This window comes from Lissotriton vulgaris, chromosome 5 (assembly GCF_964263255.1).
Source record: "Lissotriton vulgaris chromosome 5, aLisVul1.2, whole genome shotgun sequence".
NCBI lineage: Eukaryota > Metazoa > Chordata > Amphibia > Caudata > Salamandridae > Lissotriton > Lissotriton vulgaris.
The window spans coordinates 824,628,905-824,648,975 of NC_141693.1; the positions used below are offsets into that span (position 1 = coordinate 824,628,905).

A 20,071-nucleotide genomic window follows, 5' to 3' on the forward strand; every position below is an offset into this window, starting at 1 on the left:
GCCTTCTTGGCATGGCCAAAGAGCATTCTCTGTGGTCTCCGTTACAGCACAACTTGATACATACTATAGTCATCCTATTCAATATACCTTTGAAAATCGAGTTTCAGACAGTAGTACACACTCTTTACAAATTAATTTAAAGTTTTGATGTCATCATTTTTGATGTAAAGAGTGAGGCCAAGTGCAAAATCATAAGCCAGACATATATAGTTTCAGATGCACAATGATGTCACATGTGATAGGTTTTGATGTTTTGAGGGAGATGTTGAGCATCTGATATCATATTTCTTGGTGGAAGGAGTTAGCTAGTTCTACAACACATATGTTAAGTAGCTCTGAATAATTGTAGGAAGGAAAATAATAAATAGCTGATTTACAATATTAGATATGTATTTATAGACTGATGCTCCTTTTGAGTCATCCTCCCGAAGAATGCACTGTCGGGCCTAAATAATGTGTTTAGAGGAATGGCTAAACACCACCTATACAGTGATTCAGTAGTATTTATTGATTATTAACTATATTGTCATTTGTCCAGAAGGAGGCTTCAAGAAGGGATTATGGTCAAGCTGAGACAGCATAGACAGGCGAATGTGAAAACTTTCAACACTATTTTTATTCGTGGCAGTGCATGGCTTGGTTATCTTAGTGCATACTTGTGGATCACTCTTGTCATAGATCATGAACTATTAGCATGAGTGATAAAAGAATTAAGATGTGTTACTCTATTATAAGTATTGCTTCTGTACAGTGCATGGTTTTCCTTTTCCAGATTTTATTTGTTTTTTGGAAACTGTTTCTAGTGTGAAATTGAGCAAAATAATTTGATCAAATTAGCATTTCATGTTCGCTAATATTCACATAGACATTATCATGGAATGATATATTTGTTTACGAAGCTTTTTTAACAAATGTAATAACAGCTTTTGTGATATAACAGGAAATTGTATATCCCATTCTGCCTTAATATTATGCCAGGGATATTGACAAAAACACAAGTTAGGGTTTTTCCATTATGATAGAGGGTCTCTGTCTTGAACTGAGTAGATCTTATGATTACCAGGTACCACTCAATTAGTTTGGGATACTAGTTGAAAACAACATTAGGTAGAGCTATCAGTTGAGGAACTGGATCAGGAATATAAAATTGACTCAATCTCTTTTTATCTGGAAAACAATTCTTATGAAAAATGTAAATAACAACATCATAAAATTCCTGGCCCCGGGAATATGGCGATGGTACGAGGAGCATGATGTGAGCGGTGCTACACTCCATCTGCACGATTAAACCTGCAGAGAAACCCCCAATTTGAAACTGCTTTCTTGAAATTCTTATAATTTTGGAACAAAAACAACTGCTACCTGTTTGGGCTACCCTGGAGCGGCAGACGACACAGGACGCCAGATGTTGCTGGAATCCTGTTGGTTTTAGGCATCGGCTTCACTACAGTGTCCTCAAGCTGCGGCAGCCCACATTTGTTTCAGGGTCTATGCAAGAAGGCTCAATGCTGTAAGGGACCCGGCACAGAGGGAAGGAGTGTGGCTAGAGATGGAGGCAGGAGTGGAGAAGAGCAGGCGCAAATGTCGGCAGATCTGCCACACATTCCCCCATGCACTTATAACTTCCAATGGGGTGGCAACTAAGGCAGGGGCCATAAACAGGGGCAATAAGGACCCTAGGCTGTCTCAAAATATAGATAGCAGCACCGTGATTTTGGCAGGCAGAACTGTAAATCGCACCCAAGGAACAGTTTGAAATAGATCTCTACTGCGTTCTGGTCTGGAAAGGAGGGCCAAGAGCCGCCCATTTGGAAACAAGGTCAACTGCTATGAGGTAGGTTAAAAAACTAATTGTAAATACAAGCAGGGCGAACCACAGTTTGGCTGAGAAAAAAAGGTGCATCCGCTATAAAGCCAACACTGTCACTCCATTCTTATTTTAAATTCATTGAACAGTACAAGGATCACTGAGGTGGTTGTGACACACCCTGAAATGGATGACCAATCTCAGAGCAGTATTGTAAGGAGAGAGCTGGCATCATTTTGAGCTTCTTACAGTGGCAGGGGAGTAGGAAGATCCTCCTGTTAATAAAGGCAATACATCAATAAATAAGTAACACAGAGGCAATAGAGAGCATGAGTAGTCCCATGAGACTGGGAAAGAACGCGGAAGCAAGTGAGCAGTCCTGCCATGAAACAAAGGTTAGTCCACAAGAATCTTTGGAAGGCATTCTGTTGAACCTCAGATCTGATATAATGATCAGGTTTGAGATCTGAGAGGCTAAATAGAAAGGGACCCAAGAGAAATGCTCTGCTTCAGTGAAATAAATTGATGACCCGGTGCAAAAAAAAAAAAACAACCTTAGAAGAAAACACGGAGAAGATGAGTCTAGCCATACACTCTAATACCCAAGAGATAGAGGGACTGAAGCGCCAGAATAAAGTATTAATGTAAGATTTTTAAAATCTGTAGAATCACTCAAGGTGTAATAATCTGAGGCGTCTGAATATCCCAGAAGGATTAGAGCATGAGATGTAGAAGCCTATGTGATTAAACTTCCAATGGAAAGGATCTTGCAGGATAGACCAGATGTAGACCTAGAAAATGAGATAGAAAGGCTACACTGGGACCCTTGTAAGCCGATCACTAATCAAAAACCCCCCAGGAAAATTCTTGTTAATTTTTTAACTGTACCATTAAGGAGTTAGTGCTAACCAGAACATTGAAGGACAAAGTCCTGAACTACGGAGAATACACCTATCATGTTAGTTCGGACATTGGCAAGAAGACAGTGCAGCACCAGTGGGAGCTTGGCACCAGAATGGACAAACTACAGATGTTAGGGGCCAAGGTCCAGATTAAGTTACCCACAATGTTATGTATGATGTGGAGGATCAAGACATAGCTGCCAAGGTTTCTGAATGCTATGTGTGACATTTTCATAATTTCTAAAAAATTATTATTGACATTTCAAGGACTACGAGTGACACTTTGTCACAGGCAAACTCAATCAATGAAGACGAGGCAACCATTTTAATACCATAAATTGACTCATCTGCATGTAGACCATTAGAGTGAGACTGCGCACTATAATGCACGCGGCTGTCCGTAAATTAAATGCACAATTGTTTTTAATGTGTATGATGCATATGGGCAATTATGTGGAAGATAAAAGTGGCATTAGTAGAAGTGTCACGCATTTAGGCTAGCACAGAAATGTTACTTATATCATCAGTTCTTAGCCTGAGTGTCATGCGTGTTGTCTACAGTCTGAAGTGAAGTCTGTGTGTGTGTGGCTGCAAGCAAGTGCAGGTGACAGTGTTGTGTTGTGTTGTGTATGTGGAACTTTGAGAAAGCCAGGCAAGGCAAGCTTATGTGCATTTGGAACTTTATTAATGATAATAATGTATGCCGTTGACTTCTGGGCTAGGCACACACGTGCTTACATTTAATTGCAGTGATGGCCCGCCGAGGGGCAAGCAAGAGCAGCTGCTTTTCCTCTTACATGCCTGCTGCCTGATTCACTTCACTCTGTGCTGGCTGCTCTAATCAGTCTCACTCTGGCCTGCTCAGCTGCATTCAGGGGTCCCCTTGCTCTCCCTGAGGCCTCGAATAAACCACCAAGCTGCCACAGTGCGAGTCTGGCCACCACGGTGTCTCTCAGCCATGGTGGGCCGTGGCTGACAGCTGGGTCGGGTTGGTATCAGTCACGACGTGGGCTACCCACTATACGTAAGTGTAGTAATTAAGTCCATGCTTGTAGGTAGTTCTCAAGTAGATTTATTGAGCAGATAGGTTATGACAAGTACAAGCTCAATAGGAGACCATAGGGAGGCCTAGGGGAGACCTAAGGGGAACCCAAGGGAGACCCCACCAGGAGCATCCATCTAGGTGCTCAGCCCATCCAACTGTAACATCTAAGGCTGAACACCAACATTCTGATAGTTACATCAATGAACATTCCATTGGTGGTAGAAAGGCATTACATAGAGAATAGCAGGATATTACATATCCCCTTTTCTTATACAGAAAACAAAAGCTAGAAACAGCATATAAAACCAGAGAAATAAAAGCAAGCATAATTAGCAAAAGCAGGTAAGAAACAGCGAAAAGTGATATTAACAGCATATAAGAACCAGAGAAATAAAAGCAAGCATAATTAGCAAAAGCAGGAAAGAAACAGCGAAAAGAGACAGCTCATCAACAGCAGCCTGGCCACAGATTATTCTGAATCCAACTGCCACCTTGATGTCAGTGAAATATCTTATGCCTGCGCGGTGATTGTATCTCAATCAATCCTCTCAAGAAGTCTGCCGAGCATTAAGTAGCACGTACCACGCACAGCCTGCGCCACTGACTTTACTAGTGTTTAATAAATGCCCAGCGCTGGGGCTTCAGAGATGGACTGTCAGACACAGGTGCCAATATGTGTGACTTCACATTTCAGTGCGGTGACGCGGATCACCACAGTGACATGAGTTAGTCTAACGCCTGATGCGTGGCACTTGGCTGGTCTGACAAGACGCACACTCTTTGAAATCCTGCTGAAGTACTCCTAATTTCGGAGATGAAAGAGGCCTCTTAAGATATTGCAAAGGTTTGGGGGAATAAGAGGAGAGAATATGGAGAGTACACACACACACACTAGAGAAATAGGTGGCCATTTCTGCTGCAAGTTCACAAACGACGGACAAGGTACCAGAGGATAAGGCAGGGGGTGATTCTTCAGGGTGTGTGGGATGGTCACATAAAAATAAGTCTTCAGATCACAAAACAGCAATATGGATAGGCCTAGAACTGTCAGATAAGATTGCAGAGTATTTTGCATTAAACAATGGAACCGCAAGTCTGCCCATAATCTGGGATGTTATAAGGCCTACTTAAGGGGGGCTATTAGCAGGGTATCGATAAGGAGGAAGCGGGAAATGCTAAATCAAGAAAAGATCCTTCAAGCCAAAATTGCAATGAAAGAGCTGAAGTTGCAAGGCGCTTCAATAAAAGAGCCATCTAGGCAACCTGCTATGCTGCCAGAACTCGATGGAATGCAGGCTGAGTACGAATTCAGGCTTGCCAGAAAAATCCAAGATAGATTGAGAACTAGCAAGATGCAGCACATTGAATATGGCGAGCTCTGTAGTTGCCTTCTAGCATGGAAGACAAGATTTGACAGAACCAGAATGCTATACGTGCATTAGTTGACTCTGATACAGGGCAGTCTCTTGGTACTAACAAGGAGATCCAAGAGGAGGTGTGAAAATACATGAGTAGGCTATATAAGGAAGATATATACCCAGAGACAGACAATATTAAGGTGATGGTGCTGATGGCGGGTGGTTCAATTTTACCTGATTTGCTGATTGCCTGTCATGCATTTCAGTTTCAGTTGATGCTAGCTAATGAACCAGATAATTCACCACCTGGCAGATTATATGCAGCATTGGTAACGGACCTTAAAGGTAGCCATTTTTTGTATGAATACAGAGACCCTAAATAGTTAAAAAAGTTAGGTTGAAGGTCCTTAATTTCGCAGCAAGAACATGGGTCTAATTTAGGAAAACTTTAAAATCCCTTACTTTACATCCTCAGACCCAATGATCAGCTAAGCTGTCCCCTAAGGCAAGTAGGTCTGAACTATTGGGCTGACTTGAGAGATGGGATATGGTTAGTAGACTGGCAAGAACTGGCAGCACTTACAGGGGGAAGCTTTCAAAGTTTACGTATTATCAGGTACAGTCATGGTGGGCATTACAGGAGTGGTCTGAAGAGGCTGAGAGTGAGTGGAAGGATTGTTTAATAAGCACTGACCAGTTAAAAAATGAAAGGGCACTTTGGTATTGGGACCTTCTTAAGGCTGAAGACTAACATCATCCTGAACCCTACTCAACCTGGAAAGATTACCTAATTGAGAGCAAAATAAGGCAATTGTGACAAGCATCCTTAAATACACTATTTTCGGTGGTTAATTCTGTACCACTATTGGACTCCAAGCAAGGTGCCAAAAGTGGTTGGCCAGGAGATTGTCTGCCTGAAGTATGGTGCTTTACAAGCAGACAATATGCACATGTTCATTGTCATCCTCTTGGTGTAGAGTGAGTAAGTAGTGTGAATTAGTAGTGTGAGGTAGATGTGCTGCAAATTAACTGGGCGTCAAAGTAAGGTAAGCCCTACAGATGGTGTTCTTTGGGAGGGACTCTGAGATGAACATTGGGTGAGGCTTGTTTTTTAACTGGCCTTATTGGTGAGGAGAGAGATATGTAGGCTCTGAAAATCTGCCTACCCTTGTTCCGAGGAACTACTTAAAAATATCAACTCAATAAGTCAAGTAGACATAGCATGTGACTCCGCAAGCTGCAAGAGGGTCTGGAAAAAGTTATGTTGAATGGAAATAACAACTGCCTTGTGGAATGATTAACCCCTATATGTTGTGAATGTCTTGCTGGCGGGGCCAGAGACTTAGTAACAGTCATCTTGGTGTGTCAGTTTCTTCAGCAGAGGGAACAGCATTATGAGAAACAAACTAATGGTAAGATGAGAACAAAAACAAAATTATAATATTCCCATAAACATCTATAGCCCTCCTCACACTTACTAGATTTCAGTGATTCCCGGTTTTGGATCATAATCATGATATCCTTTCAAATATTTTTTTCATGTGAACATTCTCATGTCCAAAAGTGACATGTGTTATAAAAAACATGCAAATTCCCCTAAAAAAATGCAGCTGTTGCAATCTAAATGTTAAAAAAACAGATTTTTCCCAGTTGTAGAAAGCCCGACAACCATAAACTACCCATAGTGTACTGCTCCAGACTTCACATTGAATGTCACAGATAACATCCCAAATGACATAATTGATGGCTTCACATGGGAAATCACATTCAAAATAAATCACCTGTGTCATCACTGATGGCCGTAGGTATGGCCCTGCTTTCGGTTTCCTCAGTGCTAGAAATTACATGAATGGGTTTCACCATGTGCAGGTGGCTCTTGGCATGGGCATAGTACTGGACATGGTCTTTGGTCACACCCTTTACAGTTCCCTTGATTGCAGTTCTCAAGTGGATAGTGAACAAGATTTTAAAAAACTCTTCGACATTTTGTTAACTGTTGGCAGACCAGAATTATTCACTTAAGGTTTTTGAAGGTGTAGCTGCCTTTGTGAGCCATTTGTCCATTTTTGGAAATCAGCATCCATTTGAGAAGAATCCAGGCCACAGATCTGTAAATAAGAATTTACCTTTTTACTTACGTAAGGATTTTTCTGTGCTTCTGCATATACAGTGATCTTCCTTGGGTTTGAGGGGTGTACCTATTGCTCCCACGTGATCCACTACATTTTATTTCAAGGACACTGAGTTTGCAAATACTTCATTTAACCCTCATAACATAACGGTAGCCAGAACTACTGCTAAAAAGAGTTAGCCAATCATATTTTAGGTGTTTACTAAATGATGTGTATTTCTTTTGAAATTTGATGGTAATGGTAAGTATTGCAACTATAACTGCAACACAACCTACTCCTCATCAAAGCATCACAGATTACATTACAAATGGCATCTTCAATGACTTCACTGCTGACATCATCCTTTACTTCACAATTGACGTTATCCACACTGTCACAGACTCACTCAGAACCCTTGCACCCCAAGAGCTGCAGGGCTCAATCTTTGATCAAATCAATCAGGAAACTGAAGAAGGGACTGGCCTTGCATGGGCCCTACGTTTAGGGTAAAATAGCCAAGAGCATAATGTGCCACAGGCCAGTGTACTTTGGGCACAGGACCTGGAAATTCCTTGTTTGCAATACCCCAACTCAATGATTTCATAGGTTACTCGTTATGGAGAATTTCAGTGTTATATATTGATTTTAGATCAGAATCACTCAGTCGCTGGAGTTGATGTTATTCAGAAATTCAGTTTGTTATTGCAACCATTATTTTTTCATATGAGTAATGAACCATAGGTTTCCTTTAACAAAGTATATTCAGTGACCCTTTTTGTTTTTTAATTATGTAAACTAAACCATGAGCATAGTAAGAGTATGGCTAACCCAAGTTTTGACTATTTGCAGTGAGCAACAGGGGCAAGGTGTGGCATATCTCCATGACATATGTCCAGTATCACTCTACTCGGAACCACACCATTTGGCACTGGCTGATGGGTGCGGCATTTAACTACATTCTTCTCTAGTGCCGATCTCCTCAGAGTATGCTGCTGTAGCGGTGCATAAAGGGATGCCGGAGACGATGTAATATCCAATCCAAGACGTTTATTTGTATTGTAGAAGAATACAAAGTATCAGGACCCACAGCCGGAGGAACTGCTCAGGATGAAGGTTAAACATGGAATGTCAGATTGAAAGCAAACAGATTCAAGATTTGAAAGCGGTAGGAAAGGAATAGAGAGAATTAAAGGGCAAGAGATATGATGAGAGAAAAGATAAAGAGAGAAGATAGAATAGGATATTACAACATCTCCCACCCCACAAAAAACAAGTTGTCATAAAAAAATCTATATAATGCGCTGGTAATTTAGAAATCCTTCTAGGAGGTCATTCAGAGGGTGCAGAAGAGGCTTAAAAAGAATAGAATCATCTATATGACATGGTATAGCAGTTTTCTTATAGATGTCAGCTTGCAAGTCAGAAATGAGAACAAGTCTGCCCTTGTTCCATCACCCCCTATCCTGCAACAAACAAGCACTTTGATCAACTTTTTAATTTTACAAGGAGGAGAAAAAGAAGGATCTCCTTTCTTAACTCCAAATGGTTTCCTGATAAGAACCCAAGAACCAACTGAAAATTCCTTACTATGAACATGTTTCAGATTGTCGTAATATTGTTTTTGTTTATCTTGCACCAAAGAAACAGTGTTGCGTAAAAAAGAATCAGGATTGATATTATGAGGAATAACAGAATGCCAAGCATGCAGGAGTTTAGAACGACATTTCCTACCCTTCAACAATTTGAAGGGGGTGAAACCAGTAGTAGAATGAGGTGAATTGTGATAAGCATTAACTTTATCTTTTAGATAAAGGCTGAAATCCAAACCAGAAAAAGAGCAGTTTGAATACCTTCTTTTAGGAAACAATTAGCTCTTTCAACTAATCCAATGGCTGAAGGGCTGTACAAAGCAACCTGTATGTGTTTGATGTCGAAATCAAATAGAAACATTTTCATAACAGTGGAGACCAAGTGAGTGCCATTATCAGTGACTAACTCTTTGGGAGGATCGTCTAGAGAAAAACACATTTCTGAGAAAGTGTCAAACGGAATGAGGGGAAGCAGATTCCACAAGAGAAAAGTAAATCCATTTGGAATAATAGTCAATGAGCACTAATAAAGACTTTGAAGAGGTAGGAAAAAGATTGAAAGGACCAGCAAAGTCTAAAGCAACTTTCGACCAGGGATTATCCGGTAAGGGAAGTGGACGAAGAGGATTTTGCGTTGTTCTCCAATGCTTGTCAGAAACAATACATAGAGGGCACACATCAACAAAAGAGGAAACTTGAGTATTCATGGATGGCCACCAATAATTTTCTCTAAGCTTCGTACATGTGGCAGTAACACCTAAATGTCCATCATGTGCAATAGAAAGGAGTTTACTTTAAGGTAGAGGGAGGAATAAAACAAACATTTCTGCTGCACAGGTCGTTTTCAAGGGATAACTCAGAAGCAATTTGAGCAAATGGTTTCAAATCTTGAGGCAAATTGCGAAGAGGAGGCCAACCTTCAACAATGAAGTCACAAACATTTTTAATGGTTGGGTCACAAGAGGAAGCATAACCTATTCTTTCTCAGAAATTAGACCATTAGAAGAGAGAGAAGCATTAATGGACACCACAACACACTCTAAATCGTCATCCAAGTCATCTGATGATGATAAAGGTAAACAGGAAAGGCAAACTGCTCTGTAATGTTTACCACCATGTATATACTTAATAGCAAAATTATACTCTTGTAGTTTGGAAATTAAACGTACAAGACGCACAGAAGCTTTGCCTAAACAATGACCCTGTAAAAGATAGACAAGAGGTTTGTGGTCAGTGTAAATAACGAAGTGCCTGCCCCAGAGATAGGTCTTGAATTTGTGAATGGCCCAGCCACAAGCTAAAGCTTCCCTCTCGATAGTACTATATATGGTTTCAGCAATGGATAAACTCCTGGAAGCAAAAACAACAGTAAGGTCTTTGTTGTCAACTAGTTGACCAAAAACAGCTCTGAGACCTTTCAAACTAGCATCAACAGTAACTATACATTTATGACCAGGGAGAAATGGGCTCAAGGCAGGAGCATTGATAACAAATTTCTTGATTAGAGTGAAAGCAGTGTTAATGTCATCTGTCCAATGAAAATGTGTGCCTTCCTTGAGAAGGGATCTCAAAGGTAGAACATAGGAAGCATAATCAGGAACAAAACAAGCATAGTATTCGCAGAGACCTAAAAAAGATCTCAAAGCATCCTTATCAAGTGGAGGAGGAGCTTTAACAATAGCTTTCGCATTACAACATTTTGGTTTAATACCAACAGAGGTAATGGTCTGCCCTAAGTAATCAATCTGTTCAACCAAGAACTTACATTTTTCTGGTTTAATAGTAACCCTTCTGGCATTAAGAATGGAGAAAACCATGTGCAAAGTTTCTAAATGTAGACCTTTCGTTTCAGTGAATACTAGAATATCATCCAGAAAGGCTTGAACATGGGGAATGTCCTTGAAATGAATGTCTATGACTTTTTGAAACACTGAGGCTGCAGAAGCTAAACCAAAGGATAGCCTTAAGTACTTGTAAGCTCCAAATGGTGTAACAAAATAGGTGAGCTCCTGAGATTCAGTACTTAAGGCTATCTGATGGTATACAGAATGCAGGTCAATAGCAGAGAAACATTTGGTATGGCCAATGTTAGAAAGCAATTCCTGAATATGAGGAAGAGGGTGGGAGTCAACAATTATGTTACGGTTTAAAGACCTCAAATCAACACAAAGGCGAAGGTCGCCACTCCTCTGTTTGGCAAGAAAAATAGGAGAAACCCATTCGGAGTAGTAAGTTTCAGTAATAATGCCATCCTTCGTTAAAGTTTCTAAAGGTTTCTTAAGTTCAGGTCGGACATTGATAGGAACAGATCTGACTTTATGTATGGCAGGTGTAGAATTATCTTTAAGCCTAATGGTATGTTCAAATCCTTTAATAGTACCAATGGTGTTACTAAAGACAGAGGAGAAATTGGTTTTGAGAGAGGAAAGAAGGTCATATTCATTGAGAGGGGAAGGGGAGATGCTCCTAAGAGGATTGGAAACCTATGACCGGGTTTCAGTGATTCTTTCCAAAATTTGTGAAGAAGCAACAAAGAAACCAAGAAGGTCAGTGTCTTTCTCACCGAAAGCTTTGGGATAAATGTCTGGAGTCAGAAGGGTAGTGGAATGGGACCATAGTATGAAGAAAGTGGTGTCTGCTAGTACACTGATGAGTTCACCTGAGTCAGCCACGATTTCCAAAGGTTCGCCATTAATAAAAGCTTGGCAGAGAGGGTGTTCTATCTCTATAGAGTCCAATGGTTCATCGATGGTGAGGAGAAAATTAGAAAACCTATTGGTGCAGTGAGAGGCAGTGGTGTCAGCAGAGGAGGTGGAAGGAATTTGCAAATCCAAATTGTGGATTCTAACATTTTCAGAGATGCGCTGGGATCTACAAACCCCTTGAAAATGCCCTAATTTCTTACATTGAGTACAGTTCTTTCCCAAGGCAGGGCAAGAGGGATGGTTGCCAATATGGTTTTTATAACCACAACGAAAGCAGAAATGTTTTCCTCTTTCCTTGTTAAACTTAATGGCAGAAAAGGTAGGATTATCCAAATTGTCAGATACATAGGACATGGGAGAATGTCCTTCTTGTCCTGACATAGCTTGGGAAGAAATAATAGAGCTGTTAGAAATGGGGTCTCTATTTGGCAGAGGTAGGTAGCTTTGTCCAAATAAGGGCCCTTGCTTCTAGTCAGGGTAAGGGGGAAGCACTCATAAATAACCCCTGCTAACCCCCTTGGTAGCTTGGCACGAGCAGACAGGCTGTATGTAAAGCATTTGTGAAAACATACAGTAATACAGTGAAAACACTACGAATGGACACCACACCTTTAAAATAAAAAATAAAATCTTTATCTAAACCAAAACAAGACCAAACAACAACATTCCACAGTACAGGTATCAAGATATCCTCAAAAATAGGTTAATCACAAAAATAAAGCTTGTAGCAACAAATAACTCCACTTGGCGTTATAACAACGTCGTGACCGGTGGAAAGCCCAAAATACTGTTGCCAACCACGAGGTGCGCGGCCTCGGGCCTGGAGTGAAGCAGACCCACAAAGAACAGTACCTTGGAATTGATGAAAACAAAGTCAGTTCACGGCATCGGAAGGTGCGGCTTCAATGGCGCTGCGTGGCATCAGTTCCTTACAACCCAGGGGAGGTGCAGCCTCTGTTCCTTACTGCATCGCGGGGTGGCAAGACGACAGTTCCTTACTGAGTCGGGGAGGTGACATCACGATGGCGCCCAAACCACTGTTCCTTATGATGGCGCGATGTCGAAGGAGTCAGGGTTCACCCACGTCAAGGATCTACCCTGTGATGATGGAGTCAGCTTCAGAGTCGATGCGGCATGGCAGCAGGGGGAGGGCCTACGTCGCAAATCGGAGCAGCGCTCACGGCTTCGGTGCAGGATACAGCGTCACTCGCCGGCGTCAATGTTGCAATTTCCTTCTGTAGCAGCTGAAACAGCAGTTCCAGATGTAGGGAGACAGAAGGGGTGAAGTCTTTGTGTTCCTTAGACTTCAGAACAGGAGACAAGCTCAGTTTCAAGCCCTTGGGGATCTTTTCATCAAGAAAGGTGACAAAGCAAAAAAGCAAATTCCTTGGCAGCAAGCAGCCACTGCAGGCCTACCCCAGAGTGCAAAAGGCACAGGGGCAGTATTCCTCCTCAGCTTCTCCGGCAAAGGTTTCCTCTTGATTCCCCAGAAGTGATCTGAAGTTCTGGGATCTGGGTCCCACTTTTTATACACACAAATCCTTTGTTCTCTGAAGGCAGAGAGGGTCTGTACCCAGCCAAAACCAGTTCTGTCCTGTCTGCTGCAGCTTCCTGGCAGGAGGTGGTGACAGCATTGTTGAAAGCAGACCAGGCCCAGGCAGGTGAAAGGAAATCTCCTCTCCCTACTCTAAATTCAACCAGGTCCATTCCACCCAGCCCGGACTCATCAGACTGCCGGAGCTGCTGCCCTCCTCCAGCCCCTGTCACTCACAAGCCAGACATGCCATACACAAACCTAGCAGAGGCACACTGGATGGTTAGGCAAGAATATAGCTATGTTCTAAAATTGGTATTTTCAAACACAGAATGTACAAATCACCCACACTAAAGTATGCACTTTAACACTCTGAGCTTAGGAATACTAAGCTTTTCTTATCTGGTTCCCAGGGTCAGTTATGTTTATAAGATGTTATAAATAAACTGCCCATTCTGGCCTATGGGAACAGATAGCCTTGCAATAGTGAAAAACACAATTTGCAGAATTTCACTATCAGGACAGGCCACACACATCAGGGCATGTCCCACCTTTCACATATAATGCACCCTGCCCACAGTAGTACATTGGGCCTACCTTAGGGGTGACTAACATGCAGAAAAGGGAAGTTTTGGGGACTGGCAAACATGTGCACTTGCCAAGTCGACATGGCAGTCCCAGACTGCACACAGGCTTTGCAATAGCAGGCCTGAGCCACATTTTACAAGCTGTTTCTGTGGGTGGCACAATCAGTGCTGCAAGCCCACCAGTAGCATTTGATTTACAGGCCCTGGGCACACACGGTGCACTATACTGGGGTCTGATAAGTAAATCGAATAACCAATCATGGAATCACTAATCCATAACAACAATTTACAAAAGGGAGCACTTGCACTCTGGCATTAAATAGCAGTGGCAAAGTGCCCAAAGCATCTGGACCAGCAAAAACACAGGAGGCAACAGAAAAAATGGAAGAGAGACCACACCAATAGTGCCAAGTCTAACACGTGTCCCCTCCAGCTGAAATGTGGGGAGAACTACCCACCCTCTTGGGAGTTCTCTTCACTAAGGTGGAAAAATCTGGACAGACCATCAGCATTGACGTGTTCTGTACCAGGGCGGTGTTCCACCGTAAAGTCCATCCCCTGTAGGGAAATGGACCACCTCAACAGTGTTGGATTCTCACCCCTCATCTGCATCAACCATCTGAGGGACCTGTAGTTTGTCTGAACCCGGAAGTGAGTCCCAAACAAGTATGGTCTCAACTTCTTCAGTCCCCAGACCCAGCAAATGCCTCACGCTCAATCGCACTCCACCTCTATTCCCGTGGAAGTAACCTCCTACTAATGAAGGCTACAGGTTGGTCTAGGCCCTCCTCATTCATCTGTGAAAGCACAGCCCCCCACCATGCTCTGAAGCATCTGTCTGCACAATTAATTCTTTTGAGAAGCGGGGCGCCTGAAGCACGGGCACCGTGCACATGGCAGATTTCAGGGCATCATAAGCTTTCTGGCAGGCATCAGTCCAGTACACTTTCTTGCGCTGCTTGATGGAAGTCAACTCTGTCAAGGGTGCAACAATGCTGCCATACCCCTTGACAAACCTCCTGTAATATCCTGTGTGTCCTAAAAAGTCTCTCACCTCTGTCTGGATCTTGGGGAGTCCCAAGCCAGAATGGTATCAATCTTGGGCTGTAGGGGCGCCCTCTGGCTGCTCCCAATCTGGTGCCCCAAGTACACCATGGAACCCTGCCCGATCTGGCACTTACTAGCCTTGATCTTGAGGCATTCCCTCCGCAGCACCTTCAACACTTATCAGAGGTGGTGCAGATGTTCCTCCCAAGTGGCACTGAACACTGCAATGCCATCCAGGTAGGCCGCACTAAAATCTTCCATTCCAGCCAACACCTGGTTGACCAATCTGTGAAAGGTGGCAGAGGCATTCTTCATCCCAAAAGGCATTACCCAGAATTGTTAGTGCCCATCTGGTTTGGAGAATGCTGACCTCTCTCTTGCCCCATCAGTTAAGGCAATCTGCCAGTACGCAGATGTTAAGTCAAACGTACTGAGGCACCTGACAGCCCACAAACGATTGATGAGCTCATCAGCTCTGGGGATGGGGCTCGTCAGTCATGGTGACTGAATTGAGCCCTCTATAGTCCACACAGAACCGGAGTTCTGGCGTGGCACAGCGTGCGGCAGCCTTCGGGACCAAGACCACTGGGCTGGCCCAAGGACTGTCTGAAGGCTCAATCACCCCTAGCGCTAACATCTTGGAGACCTCCTCCTTGATGCAAGCTCTGACCCTGCCAGTCACTCTGTAAATCTTATATTTTACTGGAGGACTGTCCCAGTGTTCACATCATGGACGCACCACTGAGTGGCACTGGGGGTCAGGGAGAACAGGTCAGGAAACTGCCCTAAAAGTTGGCGATATTTACTCTGCTGCTCAGGGGTCAGGGTGGTAGAGAGGTTCACACCGTCCGCTGACCCATCTTGCTCCTGGGAAGACAAGAGGTCAGAAAGAGGCTCAGTCTTCTCTTCCATCCCAGCATGCCAACCTCGGACCTCTCCAAGTGGGACTTCAGGCGATTCACATACAGGACCTCAAAGGGTTTCTAGGAGACTGCAAGTCCATCAAGTAGATGACGTTACTCTTGGGCTACACCACCTCAAATGGTCCGGTCCACTTCTCCTAGAATGCACAAGGCTCCACTTGGGCAATGACCCAATCTTTTTCTCCAGGCTGGTACTCGATCAGAGTGGCATTCTGATCATACCAACGTTTCATTTCCTCCTGGCTGGCTTCCAGATTTGCCTAAGTGAGTTGTCTGAAATGCCTAGTCTGCTTTCTGAAGGCCAGCATTTTGCTAAATACATCCTGGGGAGGTTTACTGGGAGCTTTCTCCCAGCCTTCTTTCACCAAACTCAGAGGTCCTCTCACAAGATGGCCGTACAACACTTCAAACTGACTGAACCCTAAGGACTTCTGTGGCACCTCTCTGTAAGCAAACAAAAGGCATGGTAAGAGGACATCCCACTTATGCCTCATGGGCTACTCAAGACCCATAATCATGCCCTTCAGGGTCCGGTTGAATCTCTCAACCAGCCCATGACCTTGGGGGTGGTAAGGAGTGGTGAACTTATAGATTAAACTGCACTCCTGCCACAGGGACTTCATATACTAAGATATGAAGTTGGTATCACAGTCTGACAGCACCTCTCTGGGGATCCCCACTCGGGAGGAAATTCCCATCAATGCACAGCCCACCACGAGGGCCATTACAGTTCATAGAGGGATGGCTTCTGGGTACCGGGAGGCATGGTCCACCAAGAGCAGGATGAAGCTGTTGCCCATGGCTGTCTTGGGATACATAGGCTCCACAATGTCAACACCCACCCTCTCAAAGGGGTGCTGACCACAGGGAATAGTTGGAGAGGAGGCTTGTGCTTCCTCCCACTCTTGCCACTTGCCTGGCAAGTCTGACAAGTCCTGCAATGAGTATCTGAATTCTTGGCATTTGAGGCCAGTAAACGTGGGTGACAAGCCTTTCAAAGGTCTTGTCTTGCCCCAAATGCTAAAGGCACATCATGAGCCAGACCCAGTAGGGGTACCACAAACAAATGGGCTGACCCAAGCTCAGCAATCTTCGGCTCGCTATACATGAGACCATTCTCCAAGTATATCCAATATGATCCAGACTGATCACCTGCTGCCTGGTTTGCAGCCTCATGCCGCAAACCCACAAGAGAAGGGCACTTCTTCTGGTCCGCGCAGAACTCTTCCCTGAAGGGGCGTCCTTCCTGCTGCCAATGGGTCAGCTCAGGTAGTTCCCCAGTTCAGCCACTTGTTCCCCTGTAGGCTCCAGGGCATCCCCCTAAAGGTTTGCTTCCTCCTGGGAACTTCAGGGGCCAGTTTCCCGCGTCCCCTGCCTCTTCTCTCTAAGGCAGGCACCTGGGCCACTCTTTCAAGCTCCAGTAGAAATGGAGGAGGATGTAAAGCATTGTCGGAAGAAGATATTTAGAAGAACAATGACCTGAATAACACATAAAAACCTGAAAGAAAAGAGATTAGTAATAAAAAATAATCTGCAATAAAAGAAATGGTTAGTAATAGTTGGAAGTAAACTGTCACAGTTGTATCAAAAATAAACATAAAGTAAAAATGCAGGAGAAGGACTCCCTCTGTGAGGAAAATGCAAAGGGAGAGTTAAAGTTGCAGTAAAAGTACTTTGCTGGCGTTGCAACTGTAGTTGTAAACAAAATGGGTAGCTAAACCGTTCCTGAAAAAGAGTTATGAGTATGTGGCGTGACCGGGGGTGTACATGTGGCACCCTAGGGCATCCATTTTGTTGGATGTATTTGCCTCACACACCCGAATGGGTGTCATGCTTCATCATTGGCGTTGCTCCTCATCGGGGAGGCGGTGCAATCCCCGATGGGCTCACCTCTAAGAGGGGCTCTTTATCGGAGATCTTTTAATCCAACTGCCTTATGGTGAAGTGCGGGTATGTGGGAAGATGGAATCAATAGCCTGTAGAGTGATTAAAATGTAGTAGGGAGTACCAAAAAGTACTACTTTATTCTGTGGGTCTCCCGCTACGGTTAAAAATGTGAATCCAACTCACTGGGTACCACCTAGTTAGGTATGGTGGCACTAGATGAAGATGGATGGAAAACTGGTCGACATGTTTCTCGCCTAAGGAATTATCCGCGATTCATCAGGACCTTTAAAGTGTAGAAATTGTGGAATATGCAGTCATTTAATATCATGCTAGTTGCAACTGTAGTACCACAGTTGAATATAATTTTGAAAAATAAGGAAGATTGAATAGGAAAAGAGCAAGTACGATGAGGTTCGAGCAGTGCTCCCACAACCAATATGCCCTAAATGCTGCTGAGAAAGGAAACAATGAGGCACAGCAGGTAGCGCGGCTGGAGCAGAGCTCCCACAACCGAATTGAAAGTAAGAGTTATAGAACAAAGGACACTGTTAAAGATTGCAGGGATTTGTTAGCATGAGCTGAAAGCCATGTCTGTACTTGGCAGCCATTTTAGTTAGCCATGTGCTCGCCATGTGCTGTTTCCCTTTTCAGAGCCTTGCACATGCTCAGAAGGGCCTAGCTAGTAGAATGCACCTGCTCCTCTTATACAATTGTCAGGCTATTTGTGCTGTTGTATGGAAACGTAACTCTCCTCCCACTTTGTTGAGCAAGCAGATCTTGCATGCCCATATTAGGAATTTTGCGTGCTTACATGAGCCAGGACCTCCCCTTGCTCTTATGCCGACCATGTAACCCTAAGCATATATAAGGCCCCCGTTTTCTGTACTCCTTAGACTGCCTCATACAGTTGCTAAGGGTTCTGTGTGACGTAGTCTCCCTCATCTGAGGTTAATAAATATGTATTTTATATTTCAGCTTCTGTGCCAATTTCTTCTTTGTTGGTTTAAAAGGACCAGGTATAAGTGAGACCCCTGAGAAGGTTTCTACTTTCTTCAAATGGCGCTCCAACGTGGACCTCATCAGAGAAGTGGCTATCCAAGGGAGAAATCTTAACAGGAGACATGAATCTACTGAGAAGGACAGGACAGGACAGGATTCTACTAAGGAGGTACTCTGTGCATGGAGATTCTGGAGATTCTCTCTCTCTGCAACCCGGTATATTTCTGGTCTTCCTGATTTTGATCCTCTATCTGTTTACCACTCCTGACTGAGAACCTTTTTGGCTTGAGTATTCTAAAAAACGACCGTTAGGTCATTCAGAACTTGGCAGTTAGAATCTGGACACCAAGTGATTGGTAAGCGTTGTTTTGATGCAACACGGGGCAGACAGATAGAGGCAGAGACAGACAGAGACAGAGAGACGGAGAGGGAGACAGAGGAAGGGAGACAGGGACAGGCAGAGAGAGGGACAGACAGATAGAGGCAGAGACAGGGACAGACAGATAGAGGCAGAGACCGAGACTGAGACAGAGAGGGAGAGAGAGAGGGAGGGAGACTGAGGGAGAGAGAGAGAGAGAGAGGGTGACAGAGGGAGGGGGACAGGGACAGACAGACAGGTAGAGGCAGAGACAGGGACAGACAAATGGAGGCAGAGACTGAGACAGCAGAGAGAGAGAGAGGCAGAGAGACAGAGAGGGAGAGAGACAGAGGGAGGGATCGTGAGGAGACAGAGAGAGAGGGAGACAGGGAGAGGGAGACAGAGGGAGGGAGGCAGAGTGAAACAGAGGGAGGGAGTCAGGGGGAGACAGAGGGAGGGAGTCAGGGGGAGACAGAGGGAAGGAAAGGGAGACAGAACGAGGTAGACAGAGGTAGGGAGACAGAGCGAGGGAGACAGAGAGAGGGGAGACAGAGGGAGGGGGAGACAGAGAGAGAGGGAGACAGAGGGATGTGGACAGAGGGACGTAGACAGAGGGACGGAGACAGAGGGACGAAGATAGAGGGACGGAGACAGACAGAGGGAGGAGGGCGACAGTGGGATGGAGACAGAGGGAGACCATTTTCCCACTTGTATTTCAACATTTTCTTCCGGGGGGAGAACCCCCCCCCCCCCAATCAAACCCCCCTTAGGTGGTTCGGGAATGCTCGCTACACTGCCTTACTGTGTCACAATATGATGCCTCTCCAAAAAGATTGTCACCAACATGAAAAGTTTGGAAAGCTGTGCTCAACACAGTGCCTGCAGCAAACAGCTTTCCATCATGCACTGGTTGCAGTGGGTTCCAGGTGAGGCCTTCACCTATACCCTTCATCAACTCTCACTCTTCCTTAGTGCACATTGGAGCACAGACTGGTTGCAAATAGTTTACAAATCACTGTTGTTTGTGAACTATTCATAAACGGCTTTAATGTGCCAGAAGGCTACCTGTGGTTCACAAACATTGATTAAGCCAAACTGATTTTTAAAGAGGGTTTGGGGTATTTTTTCTACTGCTGAGGGGGCCCAAGATCGCCCCTTTCTTGAGGAGCCTAGCCTTTGAACTGCTAGTGAATTTTTCCCAACACAGAGTTTGTGCACC

The 20,071-nt window shown here is 44.1% G+C and overlaps 1 protein-coding gene across 1 annotated transcript in view; it reads right to left on the reverse strand.

Moving 5' to 3' along the window:
• Positions 1-20,071, reverse strand: part of LOC147711652 (polyunsaturated fatty acid 5-lipoxygenase-like) — a 977,760-nt gene that overhangs the window by 680,255 nt on the left and 277,434 nt on the right. The gene's annotated exons all lie outside the window — the stretch shown is intronic.